At 54.3% G+C, this 15,936-nt stretch overlaps 1 long non-coding RNA gene across 1 annotated transcript in view; it reads right to left on the bottom strand.

The window, feature by feature from the left end:
- The window catches only part of LOC123521782, a 28,720-nt gene that overhangs the window by 1,992 nt on the left and 10,792 nt on the right, over positions 1-15,936 (bottom strand). The gene's annotated exons all lie outside the window — the stretch shown is intronic.

Here is a 15,936-nt window from a genome sequence, read left to right on the forward strand (position 1 = left end):
CTCTCTCTCTCTCTCTCTCTCTCTCTCTCTCTCTCTCTCTCTCTCTCTCTCTCTACCACACAGTCATTCATGTCTCCCGACCGAGCACTAACTGGAAACCATTTTTCGCCTTAAAGCTACGACGGCACGCTGTGGGACACCTCTGAGGACATGCCGAGCCAGAGGCCCGGCCCTCCAGGGCTCTTAGGGCTGCAGAATCCAGAGGCCCCCGGGGAGACACCACACCTGCCCCTCCCCAATAGTTCAAGCCTAACACCTAACAGCCATTCGAGAGGCTCCCTCGGCCTCCCTGGCCATAGCCAATAACAGACCCCAACCCACCACTTCTTGGGCCTTGGGCCACCGTCTCCTCCTGAGCCAGCAGAGTGCCCTCCTGGCTGGCTACTGCTTTTCCCGGATGCCCCCACCCTTATCCACACAGCAGGGGGTGGGGCTTTCGAAAGATGTAAACCAAATCATGCCAAACACCACTGCCACCAAGCCAGTTCCAACACAGACAGGCTGTAAGAGGCCCAGTGGCCCTGTCGGGCTAACATTAGCCTGCTGATTGAAAGGCTGGCAGTTCAAACCCACCAGTTGCTCTGCGGAAGAAAGATGAGGCTGTTTACCTCCTGTAAGGGTTTACAGTCTTGGAAATGGGCTGGGGCAGTTCTCCTCCCTCCCCCTGCGGGTCACTGTGAGAGGTGATCTGGCCTCTGTGTGGACTTCTAGCTCCTACAGGACGGGCAGAGTAACAAAGCCATCTCAATGCTTGTGGGAAGCTAGGATAGCCAACCCTAGTCTTACGTCCTGGAGATGCGTCATCAGAGACCGGAGCCTAGGAAAGGCCATCATGATTGGTGAAATAGAGGGGCAGTGGGAAAGAGAAAGACCCCCTCAGAGAGCTGAACTGGCACAGGGCCTGCAACGAGGAGGGAGTCCACACGGAGCCACTGTGAGGGCAGCCCAGGCCCAGCGGTGCTCTGTTCCTTTGTGCCGACGCTTCTGGAGAGTTAGAACAGGCTTGAGGGCACCTAACAACAAGCGTAGGGCGGGGTCCTGCCTGCTTGGCCCTTTTTGCTCCCCGGTGCATGCTGAATTCTCTCCTGCTGCTGCCCTAGAATTTGCAGGCCCAGCCCCCACTCAGGGCCCCTGTGCTTGCCCTTCTTCTGCCCGAAGCAGCAGCACAGTTCTCGAAAAGCACCCTGGGGACCCCTGCTCTCTCTGCGGGTGGGGCCCAGAAGGCCAGACTCCCTCCTCCCTAGCCCTCCTGGGTCTTAGATACCCGGTTTCACAGTTCGCCACCACTCCACATGAGAAGCAAGATCTGCCAGCATCCAGCCGCTCCAGGTCATCGGCCTCTCTGGGCAGGACACCAGGTCCGTCCCATGGCTGCGTGCCCTTTTCCAGCCCCGTCCCGGCTTCCTGCAGCCCAGCTGACTTGTCCCACGAGAAGACAGCCTCTTGTCTGATTTGCCCCAGTTGCCCCATCCTAGAACCTAGACCAGGGCCTAGTGGACAGCTTGGTGGGAAGCTGGACTCGAGGGAAGGACATAAGGGGTGGGGAGCAGGAGAGCCGGCTGCTCACAGGGGTCAAAACAAGCCCACGCCAATTTGGCCAGAGGAGGCTTCCGTCTGCAGAGGACATGGCTGGTGAGGTCAGTGGGGGAGAAAGGGTTGCTTCCCCCAAGATTTGGTGTTGACCTCCTTTGGGCAGATGGAAGCTGTGGGCCTCTCACCACTGGACAGGTAAACACACCAGCAGTCGCCCACCATGCACCCAGTCCCAGGGGGTCCCTGATCCCGGGGAGTCCAACTGGGGGCCAGGAGACTTTGGTTTGCCCTCTGGTCCTACTGCCATGATTAACCACCCCCCCTCCCTCCCCTGCAGTGTCTCCAAACGTGGCTGCAGATGGGCCTTCCCTGGGAAGCTCTGAAAAATGCTGACCTCCCAGCCCCACCCTGAGATTCTGACCCCACTGCTCTGGGGTGCTACCTGGGCACCAGGGCTATTTGAAAGCTCCCCAGGGATTGTACTATGCAGCTGCACGGAGGCCCATTGACGAGCTGACGCCCCTGTCGCTGGCACGGGGCCCAGTGCCCTTGCTCACGGTGGGTATGGGCAGGCCCTGGTTTCCTGGAGACTGCCTGGCGGCGAGGACCTGGGAAACTGACACAGGAAGCTCCCTGGGCCCGGGCTTTACCTCATCTGCCTGCAGGCTGGGCCGGACCCCGGCCCGTACCTCGGGCAGGTCTCTGTGCAGGGGGCATTCGAGAGCACTGCAGGCTTCAGGGCCCGGATAGCAGGAGTGCTTCTCTCTGCATCTGGGGCCTCCTCCTGGACAGGAGTCAGGAGCACGAACTGGGAGCCAACGAGCCCTCGTGGTGCTGTGGGTGAAGTGCTAGACGGCTAACCACAAAGTCCATGGTCCAAACCTGCCAGGTGCTCCTCTGGGGGCGGCGAGGCTGTCTGCTCCCAGACAGATGTGCCGCCGAGAAAGCCTAGGCGGCGTCGCTGTGAGTTGTAATCGACTTGAGGCAGGGGGTTGGGTTTGGGCGGGGTTTGGACTCAGACGCTGTCAGCAGTGGGTTCCTAGCCCTGCCTTTGCCCTGTGACAGCCACGGGTCCTCGGGAAACCCTGCTGAGCTGCTTGACTCTCCGTAATGGGGACACTAACTGGCGTGCAAGTGGATGGGGCAGCAGGGCTCACCCATGTTGCTCCCCTGGCTTCCTCCCCCAAGCTCCCTCCCTGTCTGAAGAGCCAGTGCTGCCACAGCATACTAGCTGGCCATGTGGCCTTGGACAACCACTGGACCTCAATGCTCCCACCTGTAAAATGGGCTTAATAAAGGGTTATGGCGAGGAGCAAATGAGTTAGTACCTCGCATACTCAAAGCCAAGCCAGACTCACTGCCATCGAGTCAATTCTGACTCATAGCGCAGCGTAGAACTACTCCCTGTGGGTTTCTGAGGCTGTGAGTCTTGAGGGAGTTAGAAAGCCCCGTCTTTCTTCCTTGGAGGGCTGGTGGTTTTGAACCACTGACCTTGCAGATAGCAGCCCAATCCCAGAACCACTATACCACCAGGGCTCTTTGACCTGGCCTACAGTACGTGTCAAGTAAAGGCTACCAATCTGATTGTTATTGTTACTGTCCAGAAGCTGCTGGTTTTCTTGGAGGCTGGGCTCAGCCTTCGGCTATGTGCCCCTTGGCTGGGTCTCCTAGCACCCTCCCACTGGCAGGGCCTCTGATCTTCTGGGCTGTGAGACTGTCCAGCCAGTTTGGTGAGCCAGGCACCTGATCCTGTGGGAGCTCAGCTGGCTCTCTCCGACAGCCAAGTGGAATGAGAGCGCCGGCTGGTCTGTTCCTCTGGAAGCCAGCCTAGCCACAGGCAACCCCACCTGCCTCCTGGTTCCTGGCCACCCTGCGCTCCGCTGCTCTGGACTTTGTCCTGGAAGAGGCTGGTCACAGGAAGCCCTGTTTGTTTTCATATCTGGCAGGTGATGTGTTTCCTGAAACCCCGGCTGACTCCTCGGTCTGCCTTGATGATTCCCCCACTGTCTTGTTTTTCAATCACAGGTCTGAACGTCGTTATTGCTTCCATTATTGTTGTGAAAACCAAAAGGAGGAAGGCCAATGGAAAAGGAGAAAGAAAGAGTGGAAAAGGAAGGAAGGAAGGGAGGAAAAGCAGTTCCTCTGGGCAGAATGGGGGTTGGGTGAATGGGATGAGACCATAAAGATAGCCAAGGCAGCCAATAGGCACGGGAGAAATAAAGCACGCTTTATTTGTATATGATATCATCTTGGTGGTATCGTGGTTATGCATTGGTTAGGCTACAATCTGCATGGTCAGCAGTTTAAAACCACAGCAGCTCCATGGGAGAAATACTGGGCTTTCTACTCCTGTAAACAGAGGCTCAGAAACCCATGAGGGGTCTCTATGAGTCAGTCTCTAAGAGTCACTCTCTTGCAGGCAGTGAGCAGAGAAAACCCAAAGATGCAATTAAGAAATTGCTGGCACAGATTGAAAAATTTGGCAGTGTAAGGTCAACAGACAGAAATCAGTTGAATTCCGGTATAGTAAGGAAGATGACACGAAAAAAAGGTTACTAAAAGAACAATAGCATTTACAATAATGAGCCTAAAGTTAAAATACTTAGGAATGCATTTTACCAAAGGAACAAAAGACTTGTATAAGGAAAACTACAAAACACTCCTACAAGAAACTTACACAAATGCAACAAGTTTACCATGCTCCTGGATAGGTAGATTATATATAGTGAAAAGTCATTATTATCAAAAACATTTTACCAACTCAATGCAATTCTGTTCCAAATTCCAGCAATAGTCTTCAAAGGAAGGGAAAAATTAACCACCAACTGCATATGGAGAGGAACGAAACACAGGATAAATAAAACATTACAAAACAAAAAGGAGGCCTTTCACTCCCAGACTTTAAAACCTATTTTAAAGCACAAGTAATCAAAACAGCTTGGTACTGGTACAACGATAGGCAATGACAATCAATGGATTAGAGTTGAAAAGCCAGAAATGCAATCAAGTAACTACAGACAGTACTGATCTTTCATAAAGGACTAAAACACATTAAGGGGTAGAAAGAGAGCCTCTTCTATAAATGGTGCTGGAAGAACTGGATCCTTGGCTGCAAAAGAATGAAACATGATGCACACCCCCCACCACGGACAAATTGAACTCAAGATGGATCAAAGACCTAAGCAGAAAGCCTAGAGCCATAAAGACCACTGGTAAAAAAAACAGGGACACACTAACGGGCCCTAATACAAGAAATAAATACACTGCAGGACGTAGTGAGAAATGCCCACGCAGACGAGGCAGAGGGCTGCGGCCTTCACGAGAGACTGCGTCAGCAGAGTAAGAGAACCCACAGACTGGGGAGAAAAAAGATATTTCAGAATGACACATCAGATAAAGGGCTAATTTTAAGAATCTAAGAAACTGCAACACCTGAATGAGAAAACCACAAATAACCCAACCCAAAAACGGGCACAAGAAATGAAGAGAAAGTTTAGTGATGTCATTGTGAATGAAGGGGAGTGCGGAGTGGAGACCCAAAGCCCATCTGTAGGTAACTGGACATGCCCTTACAGAAGGGTCATGGGGAGGAGACAAGCCATTCAGGGTGCAGTGTAGCAATGATGAAACATACAACTTTCCTCTAGTTCTTTAGTGGTTCAGTCTCCCCCCACCCCACTATCATGATCCCAATTCTACCTTACAAATACGACTAGACCAGAGGATGTGCACTGGTACAGATCAGAGCTGGAAACACTGGGAATCCAGGACAGATAAACCCCTCAGGACTAATAATGAAGTAGAGATACCAGGAGGGGAAGGGAAAGGTGGGGGGAAAAGGTGAACTGATCACAATGTTCTACATATAACCCCTTTCCTGGGGGATGGACAATAGAAAAGTGGGTGAAGGGAGACATCAGACAGTGTAAGACATGAACAAATAATAATAATTTATAAATTATCAAGGGTTCCTGAGGGAGAGAGGGTTGGGGAGGGAGGAGAAAAAATGAGAAGCTGCTACCAAGGGCTCAAGTAGAAAGCAAATGTTTTGAGAACAATGATGGCAACAAATGTACAAATGTGCTTGACACAATGGATGAATGGATGGATTGTGATAAGAGTTGTACGAGTCCCCAATAAAATGATTTAAAAAACAACAACAACGTTTACCAACGATAACATCAAGCCAACCAACAACTGTGTGAGGAAATGGCCATGCTCGTTAGCTATAAGAGAAATGCAAATTAGAACAGCCTTGGGGTACCATCTCCCACCAACACTCTTAGGAGAATTTCTTTGTAAACAGAGTATAATAAATGCTGGAAAGGATGTGGCAAGATTGGAACACTCATCCATTGCTGGTAGAATTGTAAATTGTACCACCGCTGTGGAAATCAGTATGGCACATCCTTAAGCAAACACCAATATCAAACACCTTTGATCCCGCAGTCCCTCTGCTGGCATATACCTAGGGCAGGCGTCCTCCAACAACGGCCCGTGGACCACATGCGGCCCACCGAGTGTTTTTGCCCTGTTTGGTTTTTTTTTTTACTTCAAAATAAGATATGTGCAGTGTGCATAGTTGTTGTTTAACTACAGTCTGGCCCTCCAAAGGATCTGAGGGACAGTGAACTGGCCCCTGTTTAACAAGTTTGAGGAGCCCTGCGCCTAGCGAAATACAGAACACGGCGCAGACAGACACACACCCGTGTGGACTGCAGGAGTTTCCAGAAGAGCAAAAAATGGGAACAGCTGGAACGTCAGAATATAGAAGGATGGACAGATAGACTCGGTACTTCATACAGCAGAATAGTATGCATCATTCAGAAACAAGGACGGCTCTGCTACCCCCCCAGTCATGGACAAAACTGGAGAACATTAGGCTTCCAACGTTAGTCAACTTTATAAGGAAAAATATCACATGACCCCATTATTATGAAGTTAAGCAAAGAGAAAGAAAAGTGGTTTTCGCACCAAAGGTTACGACTTTGAAGCCGATGAGAAGGTTGAGGACAGGGCAGTGGAGGCACAGGACAGGAAATTGTGGAGGGAGGGTTGGAAGGGGGGTGGTACTTACGTGGGGTTCAACAGGATACCATTACTGATTTATTAAGGAGCCCTGGTGACTCCGTGGTTACGTATCTGGCTGCTAACTTCAAGGTCCTCAGTTGGAAGTCATCAGTCTCTCCCAAGGAAAACATGCAGGGCTCCCTACCCTTGTGAAGGACGCGAGTCCCAGAAACCCACAGGGGCAGCTCTACCCTGCGCCGTCGGGTGGCGGAGTCAGCATCGACCCCGTGGCCATGAGTTTGGTTTTGTATTCCTGATCTGACTTGATGGAGTGGGCAGGGCAACGACACAGACTATGGCCTTCTTCAAAAATCTAAATAAATAAAGTTAATTAAAAAAAAAAAAAAAGAATGAAGGCTCACAGCCTGCACCAGCCTCCAGTTCCCTTGCCCCTCAGATCTACACATTGGTCTGAGGAGCTACAAAAGGGGGATAAGTAAAGCTAACCTTGGATTCTTTCCAAGTTTATTTCAGACAAATAAAAGGAGCCCTAGGTTTGAACCCTGGAACTGCTTCCTCCCTTGAGCAAAGGCGTTGGTTACCTCTTTGAACCCCAACTCTTTCATCTCAAGCATGGGAGCCCATGTGGGAGAACCGAGTTAAAACAGAAAGGAATTTAGGTGGCACTCACTCAAAATTCACTGCCATCGACTCAGCGCTGGCTTTCAGTGCCTGCCTGTGGGTTTCCGAGACTGTAAACTGTTTACAGGAGTGGAAAGCCCAGCCCAGGGAGCTGCTGGTGGTTTAGAACTGCCGATCATGCATATTGCAGCCCAATGCATAACCACGGCACCACCAGGCCTCCTTTTTTTTGGATAGGGTGTACATGGGCTACTTTCAGTTCCACCAGGCAACCACCATAAACACCACCGCCGCCATACCCTCATCTTGCTCCTCCACCGCACCTCCTCCTCCACCACCACCACCCACAGCACCCACTACCACCATGGATTGGAAGAAATAGGTCCACCCCACACCCTCACAGGATACTCAGGATCTCACAGCCTAGTGGGCCTGCTGCCTGTCTTACAGATGAACGCCGGGCCTGGTGACTTACAGTGTCTGTGCAGGGCCCAGTGAGCTGGTGTGCCAGGCTCCCTTCTCCTGAAGGCCTTCAGACCCGGGAGCTGGGAGCTGAGATGGACACCTCATATCGGAGGAAAGGAAGCTGGAACACAGGCCAACAGCCTCCCCTGACCAGACTGTGGCAAGGGGATCATTGCACGTTACCATTCATCCCCCTCCCTAACTCCCTGTATCGCATCTCATCTCTGTCAACCCCACCAGGCAAGTTATCATTAATCCCTTTTAACAGATGACAAAACTGAGAAGCAAGGACCACTTGCCTACGACCACACAAGAAAGTGGCTTAGCCAGGATTGAGATGCAACTCCGACTTGAACCCAGAGCACTTTCCCCCTCTCTGCTGCCAGAGTGAATGGGCCTTCTATTCACCCAACCCCCATTCTGCCCCTGCCTGGCTCCAGAGTTTCCTGGCAGGAAGGAAAAGATCAGCTCCACCCAACCAAGCCCAACCGGGGTGTTCCCTCGGCTTGGCTGATGAGCCTTACAGATGTGGACTTTCCCAGGACGCTTTGCTTTGAAACTCACGGTGAATCTGAAGGGCCTTTCACAGGAGGAAGAAGCCGCTCTGATGCGAAGGCGCCTTGTAGGAAAGGGCAGAGGCATGGAGCCCTCTCGTCACCCCACCTAGCCCATGCTCAGCCAAAGACTCACGTTGAGGTTGAGTCATAGCCTCTGTCTTCTCCCTTCCCAGGGCTCCTTGCCTGCTTTTGGCCTTCTTTGAAGGCTGCTTGGGGCCCTGCTGTCCCCACGCCCTCCCAATGCCGAGTTCCAAGGCTCACACACTCAGAATCACAGTACTCAGGAAGGCCTTTGGCATTATCAAGCTCAGTCCCACTGAGATGAGAAGACCAAGGTCCAGCCTCTTAGAAAACGTGTGTTTTCAGAGTGCATGCTCTTTGAGCAGACAGTGCCTCCCAACCTGGTGAGCACCAAGACACACACACAGAGAAGTATATGCATGTGTTCAGTGCACAGACAGGACTTCACCTGGCCTGAGGTGACAGGACCAAGGCTCTGTCTGTCCCCAGGGGCCGAGGGAGTGACCATTTCAACACACTTGTAACCCACCCAGGCACACTGTGTGTGAGGTTCTAAATTAGAGGGACAACCTACAAGGATGCCCAGGAGCCCAGGTTTGGACTCTAACCAGGGCACCAGATTCCCAAGTGTGCTCCCAGGGGTCACCCACCCTCTGAAGCCCCTGCCCTAGCCCCCACAGCCGGAGGGAGGACCACAAACCAGGTAATGGTGTGGATTGGGAATCGGGAGAGACCTGCCCCGTTTCTCAAAGCTGTGTGACCCCTGGCACATCACCTCCCCACCCTGGGCACCCGTGTCCTCGTCTGTAAACTACAGAGACCCAGGTCTGCAGGCTCATCCTGGATGGTGAGCCTGGCGACCATCTCAGGCACAATGGCCAGGTGTCCCCTCCTCTCATAGAAAATGGTGAAGGCTAAAGGTTGGTCCCTTGAGGTAGAGCAGGGGGCTCCTACAAACTGCTCTAGTGTCCTTTGGGATACCACTTCCCACCTTCCCAGCAGTCTCCAGGTGCAGTCACTGAAGCCAGATGCTAAAGGGGTGGTGCCCCAGCCCCAGGTACACAGGGTCAGAGCATCAAGGGTGGAGCCAGAGGCTGCAGGGTTCATCAGCACAGGTCTTTCCAGACTCTGGTCCTGTACCAGCCAGCTATGACCAAGGTGGGCACCCAGAGTGGCAGCACAGGATGTGGACCTCTAAAAGAGCAGCATGCTCTATGTGTAGAACAGTCCTGGGCCCAGAGGATCCCTCAAGTGGCCACTCTAGTCTGAGTTCCCAACCTGAGTCACTGCCCACTGGAGTTCACCAAAGCCCTCCCTGAGCTCATCCCGGAATTCGGAATTCCCATTCCGGCGGATCACCAACTAGATGCCAAACATGGAGGCGTCCAAGCCACCCATCCTCAGGGAGTGTCCGGTCTGCTGGGCACCAGCACGGGCATGAGCAACCCTCCACAGAGCTCATTACAAAGTGGCAAGACGACTCCATGGGCCCCAGCTCTCCCTTGGTGTCACGGATTGCATCGGATCTCCCCGTGGAACAATTCGATTTTGACAGCTATGGAACAATGTGATCGTCCCCCATCACGTGGTCTGATGTGGGATGCAACCCCCTGACTCCGGCCACAGGCCTGATCCGAGGACAGAGGAGCGTTTGCCTGGAGGGTGGCCCACATCGCCTTGGTGGGAGCAGACAGGAGAGACCACCCACCAAGACAGAACCTCCTAGACCAGCGGTTCTCAACCTTCCTAATGCCGCCACCCTTTGATACAGTTCCTCAACCATAAAATTATTTTCGGTGCTACTTCATCACTGTCATTTTGCTACTGTTATGAATCGGGTGACCCCTGTGAAAAGGTCATTCGACCCCCAAAGGGGTCGAGGCACACAGGTTGAGAACTACTGTCCTAGACCCATGGGGAAGATTGATGTCAAGACGCGTGGAAATCTCTGAGGGACTTTGAAAAGAAACAGGAACTGGAAAAACAAAAAAAAACAAAAAGAACTCCACTCCCCCGACCCCACCCCCACACAGAAGGCTGACAGCGAAAGAAAGCCCTCCTCTAGAGTGGGCACCCTGGATTTGAACTTCTAGGCCCCTAAACTGTGAAAGGGGTGCCCTGGGACATAGTGGTTACACATTAGGCTGCTAACTGCAAGGTCAGCAGTTCAAAACCACCACTGCTCCACAGGAAAAAGAGTTTTTTTTTCTTCCCCATGAAGATGTACAGTCTTGGCAACTGCCCACAGGGGCAGTTCTACTCTGTCCTGTAGGGTCACTATCAGTCGGCATTGACTGGGTGGCAGTGAGGTTTTGGGGAAACTGTGATTGAGTAAATTGCTTGTGATAGCCACCCATCGGTGGTATTCCTGTGTGGGCAGCGCAGGAGAACTAACGTGTCCAGTCACTGAAAGAGTCCCACGGGGTCCAGGTGGGGCGAAGCCCATTTTGTGACCTAGCCCCAGAACCCAAGCCATAGGAGAAACCTCCGGATTTCACTGGATGCTGGGGACCTGCCTTACAGCCGCCTCAGAGTCTGACCTACTGAGAGCGGTGCCTAGCAAAGGGTTAGCCCAAGAGACATTGAGGCTGGGCACTGGACGGTCCCTGAGCCACATACTGATTAGGGAGAAGGAGGAGGAATCTAATCGGGGACCCCGCATGGCAGAGCCTCGGGCCCTACAGCCCCAGTAAACCCTCCCAGGCGCCCAATTCAGGGAGAAGAAGGGCTGCAATGCCACCTCCTCCGGGCAGCCTTTCAGGACCCGCTCCCACACAGACCCTCATGGAGTCTGACCTGGCAGCCCCGCTTATCTCGGCCTGAGTGGTGACAGTGGACATCAAACCCTGGCTCTGTCCTCCCTGGCCTGTCCCAGGCCCGTTTCCTCATTGGTAGGATGGACTAGTACTTCTGTCTTGCAAGGCTATAGGTCTGAGGGCTTCCTTAGGCCTGAGGCTAATTGGTGGAGAGACTGGACTGGGAGGGGGCCTTCGGGAGGCTCCAGGGACAGAGGGCTGCACACACAGGCACATACAGTCACTGGGAGCAGGGGTGTGACGCAGAGAATGGCTGTCCTTGGCTAAGGCCCAGCCATCGGTAAGGACAGACCATACTCCGAGGCCTCGCACGATCCAACCCACCCCTGTCCTCTTTGCCCACCTGTCTCTTCTCTGTGCATCCCGGCCCTCTGCACCTCTCTTGGCCCACCGCTGTAGCCATCTCTCCAGGTCTCCCTCTCAGGTCCTGAGAGACCCCTGGCCGTATCCAGGAGAACTCGCCCAGCATACCAGCCTCCTCAGGGCATCGCCAGCCAGCCACCTCCTCCAGGGAGGAACAAGGGAGAAGGCCATCTCCACCCCGCAAGAGCCAGGGAAGGGCCATGCCTCCACAGGTTGCTTGGGATGACTGCGGCCTGCATTTCCAGGTTGGGTGGTGGCCATCCACTAGCCCCAGGGACCAGGGGGCTAGTCGGGAAAGAACCTCACAGAAAACCCTCAGCACACAGCCAGAGGCTCTCTGCCCCCTGCCCTCCAGGACTGCGGCCTCCAGCGCTGGCTGAGCTCGGCACCGGGAAGGGAGGGAGCACAGGCTAGGAGGGGGTGCAGAGAGAGACTGGAAGGTGACACACAGTCAGAGGGCAGAGAGACAGACAGGAAACAACATGGCATTCGGAGGAAAGCCCAGAGAGCCTGCCGCTCACAGCTTGGCCTCGGGACTCTGCCCCCGGGTGAAAGAGCTCCCCTTGCACCCTGGGCTCCAGCCTGCAGACCTGGGACCGCCTGCCCACCCTCGGACGTACCCCTCACCCCATTTTGTAGCCAAGAGCCTCTCTCCCTACCCCTCCCTGAGTGACCGGCTGGATCTCTTCATTCTCACCCACTACTGCCCCACCTCCTGCTGGCTGCTGGCAGCCAGGCTAGTGCCTCCCCCTGCCCCTGCTTCTCAGCGCTATCCCCTCCCCAGATGCCAGGGCAGCAGGGCAGCTCCCTGGACAAGTCCCCGACCCAACCTTACCCCACCCCAGGTTCCTGCACAGGCTGCTAGTCAAGGGCAGAAGCCCCTCCTGCACTGCTAAGTTGTCAAAACAGATACCAGCAGCGACTCAGTCCAAGCATCCCCCCATCCCCAAGAGTCCCCTCCCCTCTCTCCCCTCCACTCCAGCCCTGGAGCTCTGGGGAGGAAGGAAAGGGGCCCAGCCAGCTCTACCTTAGACACTTCCCTTCCCTAAACCTCAGCTTCCCCAACTGTGCAATGGGGATAGTCCCGATGGCTGCCCCTAAAACTCCACTAAACTCACTGCCCCGAGTCCACGCTGACTCAGAGTGACCCAGAGTTGAACTGCCCCCTGTGGGTTTCTGAGACCAGCATGAGTTATGGGAGTAGAAAGCCGTGTGGGTTTAACTGCTGACCTCACTAAGCCCCCAGGACTCCGCCAGCCCCTATGGCAGGGTGGAAATCTAGGCTCTCTACTCTGAGCAGCCACTGGGCCACACTCTTCTCTCCTCAGGCCACTCCCACTCTCCTGTGACCAAGGATGGTCTCCTGAAGGCACAATTTAGCCAAGAATCCATACCTGCTGGGACTTAGGGAGCAAGCGGGAAGAGGAGAGAGTTAGTCCCAGCTGTGGGGCCCTGAGCGAATGCCCTTCCTATTCTGGGAGCATGTGGCTCCCTCCCACCTTACATGGAGGTGTAAGTGAGACTTGGGTGGATTTGAGGAGTCCTACCCTGAACCTCGGAAAGGCACTCGGATTGAATGTCATCCCCCTGAGGAAGGTTCCAGGCTGCTCGGTGAGGACAGACCGGGCAGACTCACGATGGGCAGAAATGCAAGGGAAGGGTCTGTGCACCCACTGGGTGTCAGGAGCCACGGGTGAGATTCCAAGAGTCCATCCCCTATGGGGACGTGGGGTGACACCACATGGGTCTCGGGGTGCAGGCTGAACAGGCACATCACCAGGGCCTGCGAGCCTCTGGGTGTCCAGAGAGAAAGGGGACTGTTTATTCCTGGGCAGGGAAGCGGATATGTAAATGAATAGCCCTTGGCAGAAGACTGGCTCACCTGGATAACACCCCCCTGATCCTGCTCCACCAGGGAGCCACGCTTGTTTGCTCACTGGCTCCCAAGAATGCTGGGTACAGAAGACTCCCGGCTGCAGGTCTGGGAACGGAGGCTCAGGGAGGTAGGCACCGAGCCTCAAACTGCGGGCCCTGGTTAAAAAGACCTCTATGCTTGGAGCTGGGGTCCCTGGTGTGCCCATGGTGAACAACCTAGCTACCTGGCTGGTGGTGGAAGCACACTGAGGCGCGGGGGGAGGCAGGCTTGGGGGGACGTGCTTGGAAGGGTCACAGCCTTGAAACCCCATGGAGCAGGTCCCCTGGGCACTCACGGGCATGCCTTCCATCAGAATGGTCACAGAGGCCGCTGATGACCATGCCACGTCTGTGATGATGCCATTTCTCGGTCCCCGTCCTTCCCCCATTATCAGCCTGGAACACTCCGGCTTGGGGTAGGTCTGCAGCCAAGACGCAGCCTGTCACCCATCCAGAGGGCAGCGGAGGGTGGAGGCTGAGTGCAGGCCGAGACACCCAGGGAAGGGAAGACATGGACTCGACCTGAGAGCCTTGCTCCCATCAGAGGTCAGGGACCAGGACGCTGCCTACTGACCTCAGGCCTCCCGAGTCAGGTCGGGGAAGAAAGCAGGGCTTCAAACCAATCCAGTCACACCACCGGACACAAGGAAATCGGAACAAACTTGAAGGGTTAAAGTTTGGGTGAAGTGGAATGGTCAAGCCCCGGAATAGGAAACTAGGAATTGACCTAGCGAGCCCAGTCAGGAGCGTGTGCAGGACATTGGATTCATAACGGCATGGTCAACCGTCATTTCCAACTCTGCCGATCAAGAGACTTGGGTGCTATACAATGTGCACACACCCTGCCCTTGTTCTCTAAGAGGCCGATTGAAGTTTCTAGTGCGGCATCTATCTGCAATGTTCCCCAATCTGGCTACTGTTTCGGAATACCCATGGTTAACAAGTCCACGATATTTCAGTTTCACTTCTTCAGTCAGACCTGAATGAACTGGGTAGAAACTGTTTACAGCCCATAAAGAAAGTAACTTTCTCACTTTGGGGAAGAGGAAGCCTCCCTCCATTCACAGAAAGTAAACAACTTGTCCGAGGTGTGAGAGTCACAGGCCTCACTGGGCCCACAGGTCCCCTGCTTCCATAAGTGCCCAGCGTGGAGACCCTACAGGGCCTGGCTCCACATCCATCATGGTCCCCACCCTCTGGCCTAGGTAGGGAGTTCATGAACCTGGTTTACTAGCTCCCTCCTGGACGGAGCCCAAGTTGCCTTGGCCAGAGAACCAGAGGGAAAGGTTCTCTGGGGGAAGCAGGTGCTTGAGCCCAGGCTGGGAGAAAGAGGAAGACTTGGATCAGGAGACAGGGGAGGGGCTGAGGGTCTCCCGACAGCCTCAGGCCCTAGCACTCCCCGCTGGGAGAGTCTAGAACATTCTGAAGTTTGGAGGGCTGGGTACAGTTCCAGGTGAAAACCAGGCTCTGGGGTGGGAGGTGGGCCTCAGCCAGACCACTACCTCCACCAGGAACTTGAGTGGCAAGGCCTGCTAACAGGGACAGTCTGAGTCAGCACGTGGCAATGCCTCTCCCCTTCCCATGGGTCCAGAGTGAGGATCCAAGATCAGTCTTCTCTGGGCTCCTCACACCCAAGACTTGCCTGGAAGCCCAGCCAAGGGGTTTGGGATCCTGAACGGAAAGCTGAGAAAAGAGAGAGATCAGAGTGATTGAGGAGGCTGCACGGGATGATGAACCAGGCTCAGGATGGGGAGCAAGGCACCACGGATTCGAGGCCTGGCTGGAGCATCTCCGGAGCTGTAGGACTCTGGCCTTCGCCCACTGCCTTTTTAAAGAACAAGCCTATAATAACACCCTCCCTGACTCATCCCCAGGTGCCGGTGGTTCTACAGGAACGAGAAAAGTTCCACCACTAAATGCTATAAAGCATAAGGGATCATTACGACAAGTAAAGGCTTAGATGAGGCAGGCCTCGCCTGGGGTTACACAGCCAGGCAACCTCAGTCTTCCTTTCGGTAAAATGGGGAACGACCCTGCACATTCTAAACCCCAAACCAAACCCACTGCCAGCGAGTCGGTTGCAACCCATACTGACCCTATGTGACGAAGTGGGCCTGCCTATAGGGGTTCCGAGGTGTGGCCTTTGTGGAAGCAGACTGCTGCTTCTTTCTGCTGCAGGGTTCAAACCACCCACCTTTCAGTGGGCAGCCAAGCACTCACCCCTTGTGCCACCAAGGGCTCCTTACTCCCTGCCATCGAGTGGAAAGTGGCTTGTGGCGACACTGTAGGGTTTCTGAGACTAAACCTTCGTGGCACTAGAAAGCCTCCTCTTTCTCCCATGGAGCAGGGCCAGCTGGTGGTGTCGAACTGCTAATCGTGCCAGTTACCAGCCCAATCCGTAACCCAGGACATCAACAGGGCTTATTCCCAGTACTGACAGAGTAGGAAGGGGAAGTGGAGGCGGAGGGGGCGGGGCCTCACCCAAAGCAAAAACTCACTGCCATAGACCAAGTTGGTTCTCACCCTACAAGACAGAGCAGCTGTCCCTGTGGGTTTCCGAGACTGGAGCTCTGACGGAAGCAGAAAGTCTCACCGTTCTCCCTCAGAGCGCCTGG

This window comes from Echinops telfairi, unplaced genomic scaffold (genome assembly GCF_000313985.2).
Source record: "Echinops telfairi isolate 266 unplaced genomic scaffold, ASM31398v2 ScPeMD7_60;HRSCAF=208, whole genome shotgun sequence".
In the NCBI taxonomy this organism is placed as follows: domain Eukaryota; kingdom Metazoa; phylum Chordata; class Mammalia; order Afrosoricida; family Tenrecidae; genus Echinops; species Echinops telfairi.